This window comes from Plecotus auritus (assembly GCF_963455305.1).
Source record: "Plecotus auritus genome assembly, chromosome: 4".
Classification (NCBI taxonomy): domain Eukaryota; kingdom Metazoa; phylum Chordata; class Mammalia; order Chiroptera; family Vespertilionidae; genus Plecotus; species Plecotus auritus.
In genome coordinates, this window is record NC_137775.1 from 173,733,477 (window position 1) to 173,747,404 (window position 13,928).

The window sequence follows — 13,928 nt, forward strand, 5'->3', positions numbered from 1 at the left end:
TTTTAAAGAAGCTCTTCTATTAATGCCTTGGTGAGCAGGTGAGCACTGTGATCCAAATCCAGTTCAACCACTTATTAGTTCATGTATAGAGTATTACACTTTCCAGGCCTGGGATCCCTAACCAGTATGTGGTAGAGCTATGAATACCTATATCACAGGACTATTCTGAAGTTTCAATGAAAGTGTACAAGAAAGTACCTGGTACACACAGTGCTCAAAAGTGTTAGTTGTTTTCCCACACACAACTCTGCTTCTTAGGATTCATATTTTGGGTGAGGTAGATGGACAATAAAAGCATATTTTACATAAGTATAAAACACTGGGCACCAGATTGTATTAAACCGCGATGGAAAAAAGGGATGAAAGGTTATGGGGATTACTTGAGTGGAGAAAGGGCAGGATCAATACACCCTCATATAACTACATCTGGAAAGAAACCAATATGGTAAAGGAAATCAAAGCTAAGCATTACAATAAGCAGTACAAATATATGAAAGCTCTAATTATGTTTTTCTGGAAAGAAGACAATATGGCAAGGCTGACAGATATGGTAGAAGAATAGTTCTCAATATATTTCCTTCCACTCTAATGAAAATGAGAATGATGTTCAAGGTGTGAACTAGCTTCTCCTTCCTCTCTCCATGCAGCATGTTTGAATGGAAATGAAACTAATGGGTATTACTATTATCATAGCTGATTATTTTTATTAAAATAAATATTTTCCAAACTTTGGAACTATTTTTAACAATAAATAATTTACAAGGCATTTCCTAAGTGATTAAAAATATCTGTGATTTGCAATATTTCAAGAAGACTTTTAAAGTCCACTAAAAATCTGATACTCTGTAATTCCATAGGTAATTATTAGACAAGCACCCAAATTTATACCATGTGGCCACAGCTATTGTCTTTATCTTACACATGTACTAAGATGGAAAAATGCCCTAAATAATAAATTGTCTTAGATAATTCAGGAAGTTATAATAAATCACCATTGACTGATCAAATTAAAAACAAATATTTTCTTCTCACAGTTCTGTAAGGCGGGAAGTCCAAGATCAAGATGCAGACAGATCTAGTGTCTGGTGCAAGCCCATTTCCTGATTCGCAGATTGCTGTCTTCTAGTATCCTCACATAGCAGAGGTTAAGGGCACTAATCCCATTCACTGGGCTCCACCTTCATGACTGAATTATCTCCCAAAGGCCTCTCACCTCCTAATACTTTCAGAGTTGGGTTAGGATTTCAACATATGAATTTGGGGTAAACATACATTCAGTCCATGACATAAACAGATAACCTGTTTGGGTCTGTCCAGCATGTGTCCCCCATGCTGTTGGAATGGTACCATAATTTTCCTTTGGGACTGCACCCAATCCTTATACTCATCCATGAACTATGGGTAAGTTGGCCTGGCTCCAGAGATAGGCATATTAACTAGGCCTGGTTAATAAGATGAACACCCACATTGGACACAGTGGGTGTTCAGGGGGAGAAGGGGACTTTGTAATGTATTTGATTGTCTAAGCACTATGCTTACACCTGTAAATAAACAAAATAATATTAAATATAATTAAAAATTAAATTTAAAAGTGAAAATAAATAAAATGGTACATTAAAAAAAACGTAAAGAAATAAGTTGTTGGGTATAGGCAGGTTAAAGAGACAGATAACAGGGGAAACAAGGCAATTTACCCTTTCAGGATATGGGGCCAGCAAAGTCTAAAGTCATAGGTTTTTAATTCTATTATTAAATCAATTTATGGTGAGTTTCTGACATTTGCAATTAAAAATTCCTGACTGATAAGCCAATTAGTTCACCAAATTAATTCCACTGGCTTAAAAAGCCATTCTGCCTTGATTTTCCTCCAATAAATTTAGTTGAAATTGAAAAAAATGCTGCATTTTTTAAAGTTGTGAAATAATAAAACTTTGTTCAGAAAGTATAATATTGAAATCTATATTCTAACATAAAGCTATATAAATATGTATACACATTTATTAACATATATATTGAAAAACCAAAAAAAAATCACATCACTGCTTTTCAAAATATTAAGGTAACCAGCTGAAAATTTTAAAATGAAATTAAAATTGACATGTCTATGTTAAGTAACTAGTGTTTGTTTATTTCATAGCTCATTAAAATTATTATATTTACCTAAGTTACAGTTTTATAATTTTCAAAAAATACATAGTCTTCATTTTTCTTTTTAAAATAAAATTTTTAATAAATGTGGTATTTTGGCGAAACAATTTTACATTTCCCATTTAAACTCTCATAAGCATTAGTAAATACATGGAATTTAATATCCAAATATTATAAATCAATTAAAACACTGACTGAGAAGGCTAGAAATTAGCAGTAATTTAGTCATGATATGCAAGACAAACTGGATACTTGATAAGACAATTACACAATTCTAAAATTTCCATTTAAGTTTAGCATGTAAAAGTAAATTAAAGGTCATGAGAGAAAAATTCCCTTCTTTCATAAACTTTGTTAAAGTCAGGGATACTATAACACTAGACACACATTTAGTAATTTCTGTAACTTTTCTAAGATGTTTTAGAAATCATAATTTGGCAAGTATTTTGGATTTTACTATTTTTGTTTACTGTGTATTTTAGTCAGGAAAAGCACAGATGAGACAGCTCTCTGTCATTCTGTCTTAGCACATGTGCTTTCTTATTACATGAGCTCCCAAAGGTACACTAGGGGGAAAAAAGGTCTGCCACCTCAAGATAGAGGCTTCCACAGAACCAGCCACACTGGCAAAGAAACTATTTCCCATTACTTATTTTCATGAATTTACCACAAGGGTCGCATTTGCCAACCTCTGGGATACACATATCTGTGAAAATAAAATCCAACATACAAACAGCCAATGAATGTTAACACCCAGTGAATCGGATACAGTTCCTTCAGTGAAACCTCTCTCACTAAGGGCAAGGGTCAGAGCTCAGCCATCACCTGACTTCCTCCTGATGCCTGGCAAAGGGCTTTTCTTGCACAGGCTTGAAAACAAACAAAAAACAAAACAAAACAAAACAAAAAAACCTGTTTCTCTCCAAGGCCTTAAAACAATCAGCAAAAATTTGAGGAAAGGTAAGAAGCATTCACTTGTGATTTACTTGAGAAAGTATATTTGAGAAGAAAACCATGTTCTAAAGACACTGCTGGCAAAACCTATTCTTTTAGTTTATGAAAAAAAATGTAAACCACAAAACAGAAGGCACAACTTGAGAAAATATGACTGAGGCTTTCTGAAATCATAGCGGCTGGTTCATTTTTTTGAAAATTATTAAGCTCCTCTGCTACTGTGTTTATATAGTTCTTTGGTAGTTTTTAGGCTAAATGCAATGCCTTCACTACTGAATTGCTATCAAGGTCTAGAAATGTGTCATTGCATGTTTCAATCTTTGCTCTATGAATAGCATATTTCAGGAAAATTATACAGCATCTTCATCTTAAGTATTAGACTATGCCGATTCTCTTCATGAGCCATAAAGGAGAACTCAGAAACTGTATTTTTAGCAACTTCTTAATCTAGGTTTTTAGCCTGTTTCTCCTCATGAGGGTCAGAAAAACAATCTGTGAAAACACTGCGCTTTCTTAAATTAAAAAGAGAGAAACCTCCCTGAAGAGCCAAAATCCTTTAATTGCATCAAAATATCTTAATAATGAAGTCAGAAGTTTAATAAAGGGATGAGAGATTAAGATGGTGAAGACTATGGCATAATTATGTTAAACTCTGGTATACATATTTAGCAAAACTTATTATTCCTATTCAAAATTCAAAACTAAATAGAGTTAGACTTGAAGGCATCTCCCTAGTAGACAAGCAAGAAATGACCTGACGTTTCACTAGAAAGGCATTAGAAATATAGAGTATAATGTAGATGCTTCAAAATACTATAAATGCATACATTCATACACTAAAAAGAAGTTTATATGCAGCTTGGTATTTAGTAGTTGGTACCTTTTCACAGCAGCATACCCTCAAAATGCTCTTTTGTTATCTTACTTTATAAGAACAGAGCATAATTGGCTCAAACCTGAAAACTGAATGTAAGGACATACCAGTGAGTAGCATATAGATTAGTCCCTATTATATTGCACATGACCCTAATTTTAACTTGAAAAACTATAAACAAAAATCAAACTTCCTTTTTTGCAGTACTTCCACCAAAAAATCTTTGTGGCAAACAATTAAAAAACACACACACAAATAAAGCATGTCCTAGAGTAAACAATTTATTGTGTTCCTGATACCTCTTTTTAAAAATCTGTCCATGGAGCAGGAGATCTGTGGCCTCGTTATAAAATTTATTACGATTTAAAAGCATTTAGGCCATAAAGATAGAATGAGAATCACTTTTTTAAATCCTCACCTAAGGATATTTTTCCATTGATTTTAGAGAGAGTGGAAGTGAGAGGGAAAGACAGAGAGAAATATCGATGTGAGAGAAACACATCGATTGGATGCCCCCATGCACAAGCCCCGACCAGGGCTCAGGCCAGGGAGAAGCCTGCAACTGAGGTACGTGTCTTTTATGGAATTGAAGCCGGGACCCTTCAGTTTGCAGGCCAATACTCTACCCACTGAGCCAAACTGGCTAGGGTCAGAATCACATTTTTCAAAAGGAAATAGAGTAAAAACTCAAAAGATTAAAATATATATATAAGTTTAGCTGGAAAATGTGGTAAATTATCTCTGCTTCTCTTTAAACACGACTTCCTTATATTCTTCCTGATACAGGGTTTCAGCATAATATGGTGATTAAAAATATACAAAATATAAACACTGACCAAAGCATAATAATAATAATCATGAATAGTTTCTTTGTGAAACATCTGTGTTTTTTCTGTCCATTAAAATCCAGATTCTAAAAGAGTTGCTGTAGATATGTTTGTTATTAAACCAACTCATTTCCTAATAGCATTAGTATATAATTGCCATGATGCATTCAGTAAGAGGAAGTTGAAGCTTAATTAAAATATATTTCTTTACCAACTGTCATAAGTGAGTAATGAGATGAACTGAAAACTAATAAACCTCACCATTTTCCAAACACAAATCTATATGCCAAACATTACTCATATCTCCCTGATTCTCAGTGGAGACAGTCAATTCTGTATTTCCATTGTGATCATAATCAGAAATGCTGATAGGATTTTCAGAGAAAATAAACACATGTTCTAATTTTTACAAACGATTCTCTTTTCTAAATATGGACTGTCTGGGGCAGGAAATAAAAAATTTACATACAACCAACTCTTATTGCTGGAAAACCGTTCTTAGTCATGATTTTGGAAATGTTACCCTTCATCTAAATTACATGGAATATCTAACAGTCAATAGGCCACGAATATTTCAAAGTACTCAGACTCATTGACATAAAATGTCAAACCTCAAAATAATTATTTTGGCTTCACATTTCTCCTGTTTAGTTTTACTTCTCAATCTACTTGAGATTTTCAAGTCTCTAGCATGCACATCATGTGCTCTGCCTGATCCAGTTAAACACTGCAATTTTAGCATTCTTTGTACAGCTGCTTCAGCAGGGCGGATAATTAGTGTCCATAAAATGAAAATAAACAGTAAAGTTATCTCCCTCCTTCTAACGTTATTTAAGGAAAGTCTGCATAAAATTGCTATGAGCAGGATATATACAACACATTTTATTGCAAAAGGTTGAAATAATGCCACATACATGAGAAAATTCTCTATTTTCCAGGGACTAATTATTCAGTTTGTTCTTTCAGCCTATTTGTCATGCCTATTTTTTTTTCTATTTTACTGGTCCAAATATCAGAAATTAAATTGCATATTATTTTCAACTTTTTAATGACAATGATAATACAGCAGGAGTTTTACTGGGGGACAATATGACTCCCAACAAAGTTTCTCAGTATTTTCTACAAGTGCACAAAGATGTCTTCCCTGAAGATTACCAGCAGGATTCCAGTTATCAGATTTATTGCCTTCTTCTTGTCTCTAGTCCTTCTCACTTACTACCTCAAGTCTGTTTCCTGGAAACTTTTCCAAGACTCACAGACAAAACCCTTATATACTCTTAAGGTAATGGGTCAATTTTCTCAAACGCAACACCAAAAAGTCATTTTATAGCAATGATGGTTTTTATTACCTGGCTTCACTAACCTGAATTGAAATAATATAGTCTATTTTTGAATATATGCCCTCAATGCATTTGATATGTATCTGACATGAATCAAGCTCTTTAAAAACAACTATAGAGAAAACATAAAAACAAGTTTCCATGTCTTTGGCTCTCTACCTCCCTGCTAAACTGCTCTGACTGTGACTACTCTATTAATATGTCAGGAAAAAATATATGTATGTGTGTATAGTAATATATTTAATTGTTTGTGGCAAACAATTAAAAATGTAAATAGGAGAAACCAAGATGACGGCATAGATAAACACCTAAACTGCTGTCTCGCACAACAATTTCAAAACTACAACTAAAAGACAGAATGGACACCATCCAGAACCACAGGAAAGCTGGCTAAGTGAAAATTCTACAACTAGAAGGAAAGAGAAAAGCTCACAGAGAATTGGAGGTACGGCAAAGGGTCTTTGTGTGCACAGAGAGGAAAGGTGGCTGAGAGCCTGGCTGACTTTCTCTGGCGGAAGGGGGAAGGAAGCCCCCGACCGCACTAAACCCCAGTTCTTACTGCACTGAACCCCAGTCCCGGATGAAACCCCGTGGACCCAGGCTCATACAGGGGGAGTCTGGACTGTCAGGTAGAGAGAAAGGCACCCGGAGACTCGGAGACCTGGGGGAGACCCGGGGGAGCCCCGGCAGGCAGGGTTCTGGAGGCGCACGCGCCAGTGTGCACAAAGGCTGCGGAGGTTGCCACAGGCTTTCCCTAGCAGAAGGGAGTCTGAAGATCCTGACTGCACTGAACCCCAATTCTGACTGCACTGAAACCCAGTTCCAGGCGAGCCCCTGGGGACCCACGCTCTTATGGGGGGGAATCTGGACTCTCGGGCAGAGACTCGGGAGCCGGGGAAGGCAGAGGTCTGCAGGCACGCGCATGCCAGTGCGCACAAAGGCTGCGGAGGTTGCCACAGGCTTTTCCTAGTGGAAGGGAGTCAGAAGCTCCTGACTGCACTGAGCCCCAGTTCTGACTGCACTGAACCCCAGTTCCAGGCGAGACCCTAGGGACCCACACTCTTGTGGGGGGAATCTGGACTCTCGGGCGGAGACTCGGGAGCAGGGGAAGGCAGAGGTCTGCAGGCGCGCACGCATGCAAGGGCAAGGCTGACTGGAAGCCAAGACTGTCTGCTCTGCCCTGAGACTCCACCCCATCCAAGCTGAGCACAGAGGCTATTGCAATTTGGCAAGTCTAATCCTATAAGGCTGTCTCCAGCACCGAACTTCTCCCAGCGTAGACACAGCTGATCCTTACAGCCAACTGGCCTAGAGGTCAATTCCTCCCAGTGATACCAACAACAATCAAGACTTAACTACAACAAGGCTGTACACACAGTCCACAAAGGGGTGCACCAAGAGTGTCCACCTCAGGTTAACTGGGTAGGCCGACCCACTGGGCCATATAGGAAACCTAGCACACAAATCTACCCTACCAACTCAGGGAAGCAATTAAAATGCGGCGTCGAAGAAACAGATCACAAACGAAAGAAATGGAGGAAAACAAAAGACTGGATATAGAATTCAAAACCACGGTTATACGGCTTTTCAAGAATATCCTAGAAAAGGCCGATAAATATAACGAGACCCTCGAAGATATGAAAAAGGACCAACTAGAAATTAAACATACACTGACTGAAATAAAAAATATTATACAGAGACCCAACAACAGACTAGAGGAACACAAGAATCAAGTCAAAGAATTGAAATACAAATAAGCAAAAAACACTCAACCGAAAAAGCAAAAAGAAAAAAAATCCAAAAAGTTGAAGATAGTGTAAGAAGACTCTGGGACAACTTCAAGCGTACCAACATCAGAATTATGGGGGTGCCAGAAGAAGAGAGAGAGCAAGATACTGAAAACCTATTTGAAGAAATAATGACCGAAAACTTCCCCCACCTGGTGAAAGAAATAGACTTACAAGTCCAGGAAGCCCACAGAACCCCAAACAAAAGGAATCCAAAGAGGACCACACCAAGACACATCATAATTAAAATGCCAAGAGCAAAAGACAAAGAGAGAATATTAAAAGCAGCAAGAGAAAAACAGTTAATTACCTACAAGGGAGCACCCATATGATTGTCAGCTGATTTCTCAACAGAAACTATGCAGGCCAGACGAGAGTGGCAAGAAATTTTCAAAGTGATGAATAGCAAGAACCTACAACCAAGATTACTCTACCCAGCAAAGCTATCATTCAGAATTGAAGGGCAGATAAAGAGCTTCACAGATAAGAAAAAGCTAAAGGAATTCATCACCTCCAAACCAGTATTATTGAAATGCTGAAAGGTATTCTTAAAGAAGAGGAAGAAGAAAAAAGTAAAGATAAAAATTATGAACAACAAATACATATCTATCAACAAGTGAACCTAAAAATCAAGTGAATTAAAAACCTGAGGAACAGAATAATCTGGTGAATATAATGAATCAGGGGCATAGAAAGGGAGTAGACTGATAATTCTCAGGGGGAAAGGGGTATGGGGGGGGGGGTGTTCAGGAAGAGACTGGACAAAAATCATACACCCATGGATGAGGACAGTTGGGGGGAGGTAAGGGCAGAAGGTGGGGTGGGAACCGGGTGGAGGGGAGCTATGGGGGGAAAAAGGAGAAACAATTGTAATAATCTGAATAAATATTTATTTTAAAAATAAATAAATAAATAATAATAGTTTGTAAAAAAAAAATGTAAATAAAGCATGTCCTATAGTAAGCAATTTCATATACTATACAGTATAATAGAGGCCTGGTGCACTAAATTCGTGCACAGGAGTAGGAGGGTCCCTCAGCCCAGCCTGCACCCTCTCACAATCTGGGACCCCTCGGAGAATGTCCGATTGCCAGTTTAAGCCTGATCTCTGCAGGCCTAAACCGGCAGTCAGACATCCCTCTCACAATCTGGGACTGCTGGCTCCTAACCGCTTACCTGCCTGCCTGCCTTATCGCCCCTAACCACTCTGCATACCTGCCTGATCACCCCTAACTGCCTCTGCCTCAGCCCCCGTCACCGCGGCTTCGTCCGGAAGGACGTCCAGAAGGTCATTCGGCTGTCCGGTCTAATTAGCATATCACACTTTTATTATTATAGATATACATACACACACTATGTGTATGGTTGTTGTTTTTTAAATTTAAATATTTCTAGCCCTATTTTGGTTACAAACCCCTTAATTTGCATGGGTACAAATAAATACAATTTTTAGTCTGCAATATTAGAACTCTGGTATTACTGTGGTAGGCAGCATCCAATATGGCTCCCAGTGGTCACCAGCTCCTATCCATGCCTGTGTGATTGCCTCCCTTGAATGTGGGTGGAACCTAGTACTTTGCTTCAGATGAACAGAATGTAATTAGGGTAACAGGGGTGTCACCTGGTGATTATGTTACAGAAGACTGTGACCTCCATCTTAATTCTCTCTTTTGCTAGGACTGATGTGAATGCTCTAAGGACCGGCCTCCATGGCAAGAAATACAGGCAGGACCCCATCCACAAGCTTGTGGAGAACTGAGTGCTCCCAATCCACCTAAGTGAGCTAAGGAAGCACATTGTTCCTAGAGGAGCCTGGAGATGGCCATACCCTTGAGAACTGCCCAGAGCCAGAGAACCCACAGAGACTGGGAGATAATCATGTTTTTAAGCCACCAAGTTTTGGAGTAATTTGTTATGCAATAATAGCTAACAAATACACTGTTCAAAGGAATTAGTTCATTAAGAAATTTCCATGGCATTTTCATTCATAAAAGTTGATTCTTTTACTTTAAAAAAATTAAGGGGAGATCTGTAGCAGAGGTTTGTTTCTAATATCCCATGTCATTGAGATGTATCTAAGTCTAATAGCTGACTGCCACCCTCTCTAATAGGTCTTCCAAGTAAGCTAACCAAACTCCATAAGTCAGTTTTGTTTCTCAAACTTACTCAATTTTCAAAAGGCATTATGTATTATGACCTTCACATTTTCCCAAAGAATGACTAAGTCTAACAATAAAAGCCAAAACAATATTGAAAGTGAAAAATATTTAGTCTCATAAACATTCCCACATCAAAAGAGCGTGATTGCTCTGCACAGGGTATTATGGGTTTCTGTAAACAGATTTGGTGCTGCCTGTTTGGTGTGCATGCTCTGTGAGTCAGTGCAATGGAAAGTACTGTGTGTTTAGTAAATAATCCCCAAATGAATTCCAAGTAATTGCTCACTGTAGGAAGTAGAGTTTTAAGTCTAGCTACCCCAAGATTATCTTCTTTAAAAAAATCTGTGTTCTGCTACTTGACAACATATGCCTATTTGTTCTGCAAAGGATCACATACTTGCAGGATAGCTCATGTCTAGAAGACACAAAGCAAATGGAGTGCATATGGAGGAAACAAAGTGCATATGGAAGACACAAAGCAAATGGAGTGCAAAGCAAATGGAGGAAACTATTGGTGCTAATTGTATTCTACAAACGCAAGTCTTTTGGCACAAAGGTATCCTAGAGGAGGGTAATTACAAAGAGATTCATAGTCAAGGATGTTTTCTGAGTATCCTTACAGTACATACTTCAAAACCCAGACAATCGCGGACAACAGTATTTAAATCATCAAAGAGAGAGATCTCATTTATACTTTGTGACAGATGAATTCACACAGCTTTATCTAATTGAATGTTGTTACCAAAAAAGCTTCATTTCGTTGTTCCATGTCCTATTTTTGGAATTATATAGAAGGATTTTTATAAATCTTTTATAAATAATTATTTTTGTAAAGTACAGAGCTGTTTTGGCAATGTTCTCCCTTTTTTGTATGCCTCCCGGTACGATAGTTGTAGGAGCAGAAGTAACTTGGCATTCAGGAGCAGGAAGAGGTAATAGAGCTCCTCTGATTTATCCGCTGACCTCTTCACGGCCTGGTTCTCATAGTTCTGGTGATTGGTGCACCCTTTCCAATAACCACTTCTTGTGAAAACACTCATTTAACCAAACATTGTTTGCAAAAGTGCTATAGCCACTATATCCAACCCAGTGGAATGACAATTCAAAGGAGAAGGAAGGGGAAAAGGGAAAGGGATAGACGACAGTGGTGCACACTCCCTGCCATGCTAACATGTTTCCTATTTTCTTTAAACTTTCTCTGATGGACACAATTCCTAGTCATGGACTGACTGTTTGTGTCCCCCTTCCACACCCCCGCCAAATTCATATGTTGAAATTCTAACCCCCAATGGGATGGTAGCAGAAAGTGAGGCCTTAGGTTGGTGATTAGGTCATGAAAGTGGAGTCCTCACAAACAGGATCAGTGTTTCAATTAAGAGAGACCCCAACCAGGCCTCACCCTATCCCCACCCTGTGAGGATAAAATGAGAAAATGGGGTTCCGCAACCAGGAAGAGAGTCTTCACCATGCCAGCCCCTGACCTCAGCCTCCAGCCTCCAGAACTGTGAGAAGTAAATGTCTGTTGTTTATGAGCCACCAGTCTCTATGATGTTACAGCAGCAGAACAAAGACATCCCCCTTGTTGTCTTCTACTTTGAGGTGACGGGGGGAGGAGGGAGGGGAGAAGAACAATTCCCTCTGTGAACTATAATAAAAGATTTGAACTATAATGAATAATGTATAAATAAAATAAGGAGCCGAAACCGGTTTGGCTCAGTGGATAGAGCGTCGGCCTGCGGACTGAAGGGTCCCGGGTTCGATTCCGGTCGGGGGCATGTACCTTGGTTGCGGGCACATCCTCAGTGGGAGGTGTGCAGGAGGCAGCTGATCGATGTTTCTCTCTCATCGATGTTTCTGGCTCTCTATCCCTCTCCCTTCCTCTCTGTGAAATATCAATAAAATATATTTTAAAAAAAAGGAAATAATAGTATAGTAAGTTTTATGGTCACATATGAAGAGAAAAGAAAACCCAGGCTCAGCTCCAGAATTTCCCGTGTCAGAGGGAGACGGTGGATGGTGTCACCTGGTACAGCCTGTAGACCACCTGTGTCTTCACCTTCTCATTCAACAGAGACTTTATATAGTTCTGACTTCTGCGTTTTACATGAAAAACTGGAGGCCTAGAAAACTTGTATCACTTTAACAAGATCATAGAGCTAGCTTTTCGATCACAAGGGAAGACATTGATTCAGTGCAATAAATAAGAAGTTATAATAATTTGGGGAAGCTCTTTAACCATGAACCTGTTCACTTTTATCTCTAAAGCCCTGAGCATGTGAAATGCACAAGTTACATAGAAAACTGCTATATGACTTTCTAAATTTCATGGACTTTATAAATTTTATTATCATAAAAGTTCATATGCAAATTTGTTTTTCAAAATGTATACTTGCAAATACTTCCATGAAAAAAAAATCATCATAAAAATATTTTAGATTTCAATTAAATTAGTACTGTGAACTCAAGGTATTGGCTTGAATAGTTCATTCCAGAAATACCAAAATCTATAAGTTCACTGCTATATGATCAGATATAGATTTTTAAATAATTAGAACATGTGCCCCAAACATATAATTTTATATCTTGGACCTCAACGATCACTTGCCTAACAAAGTTAAAATAATAGGATGGATGAAGAGTAATATTTTATGTATAGAAATATTAAAAGGGAACTATATATGGATTAAACTATAAGATCTGGTTTTAATACTATTTATAGCTGTGTCTGTATGGTTATTTCAGAAAGAAGGGTAAGACCCGATTTAAATCCATTTAACAAATTGTCAAGGTAAATTTTATGCTGCATTTCTTGTCTAGAGCATAAATTTCAAATATTTTCTGATTTATTAACAATTTGAGGAACTGAGCACTGAACAACAGTCAGAAAACTTTATACTGTATATAAATGGTCAAGCCAGCCATTCGATCCTTAAGTCTAAGATATCCACAAAGAACTTATTTTAAACTTTTAATTTTCTGAGTCACTAGAATATTTTAAACTGAGTTTTAGGGAAAAGGTTATTTAGTGCTTTATTACACTGATATAGCTAAGGAACTAGCATATTCAATAAATTAACAAGTAATATCTTTATGATTAGAAAAATGCATATATATGGAGCATAACTAAAGTTAAGCAAAGCATTTGTTAGTTTCTTGTGTCAGTAGAGAAAATATAAAGAAATTGAGTTGAAATAGTATGCAATTAGATGCATTTATCAGTTTTTGAATTATCAAAGAATCATCATTAACTGATCACAAACAGTATTGTAGAACATTTAGAGGTACTGAAAAAAAAAAAAGAATCTAACTTAGCCTTTTCCAAATGAATGTTTCCCTAAAGGTGTTCACAAGTACAGACAACATCTAATTTGTAAATTATGTGAAGAAAGAAACTATAGCTAATTAATCATATACTATATTTTACACCAAAAAAGGTAGTAAGACTGAAATACTAGAAAAAAAACTAAGTTTAAATTTACCAAACACAGAAAGTCTTATACATGTATATAAAAGAATTCTACACAAACAAAAGCTTAACAGCATCATGTGTTTAAAAAATAGACTTACATAATTCTATTTAACTATAAACATCATATACATCAACACAGTGAAGGTGCAGCCAAAAAATCAAGACCATCTACATTATCAGAAATATTATGTCATAACAAGGCAGGTCTTCTTTAAGCCAGAAAGACCATATGTGTAGCACAGATATTGAAGTCAATTAACTATATTCTCTCTTCCAAGAAGGGAGTATCATTAACTGAAAACCTATCCAAAGAAGTACTTGATGTTAAGTCTTATGAAAAGTTGGCTAAAAATCTAGAAAAGCTTTATTA

General features: G+C 37.3%; 1 protein-coding gene across 3 annotated transcripts in view; it reads right to left on the minus strand.

Annotated features, from left to right (window-relative positions):
• The window catches only part of CRPPA (CDP-L-ribitol pyrophosphorylase A), a 180,461-nt gene that overhangs the window by 59,992 nt on the left and 106,541 nt on the right, over nucleotides 1-13,928 (minus strand). The gene's annotated exons all lie outside the window — the stretch shown is intronic.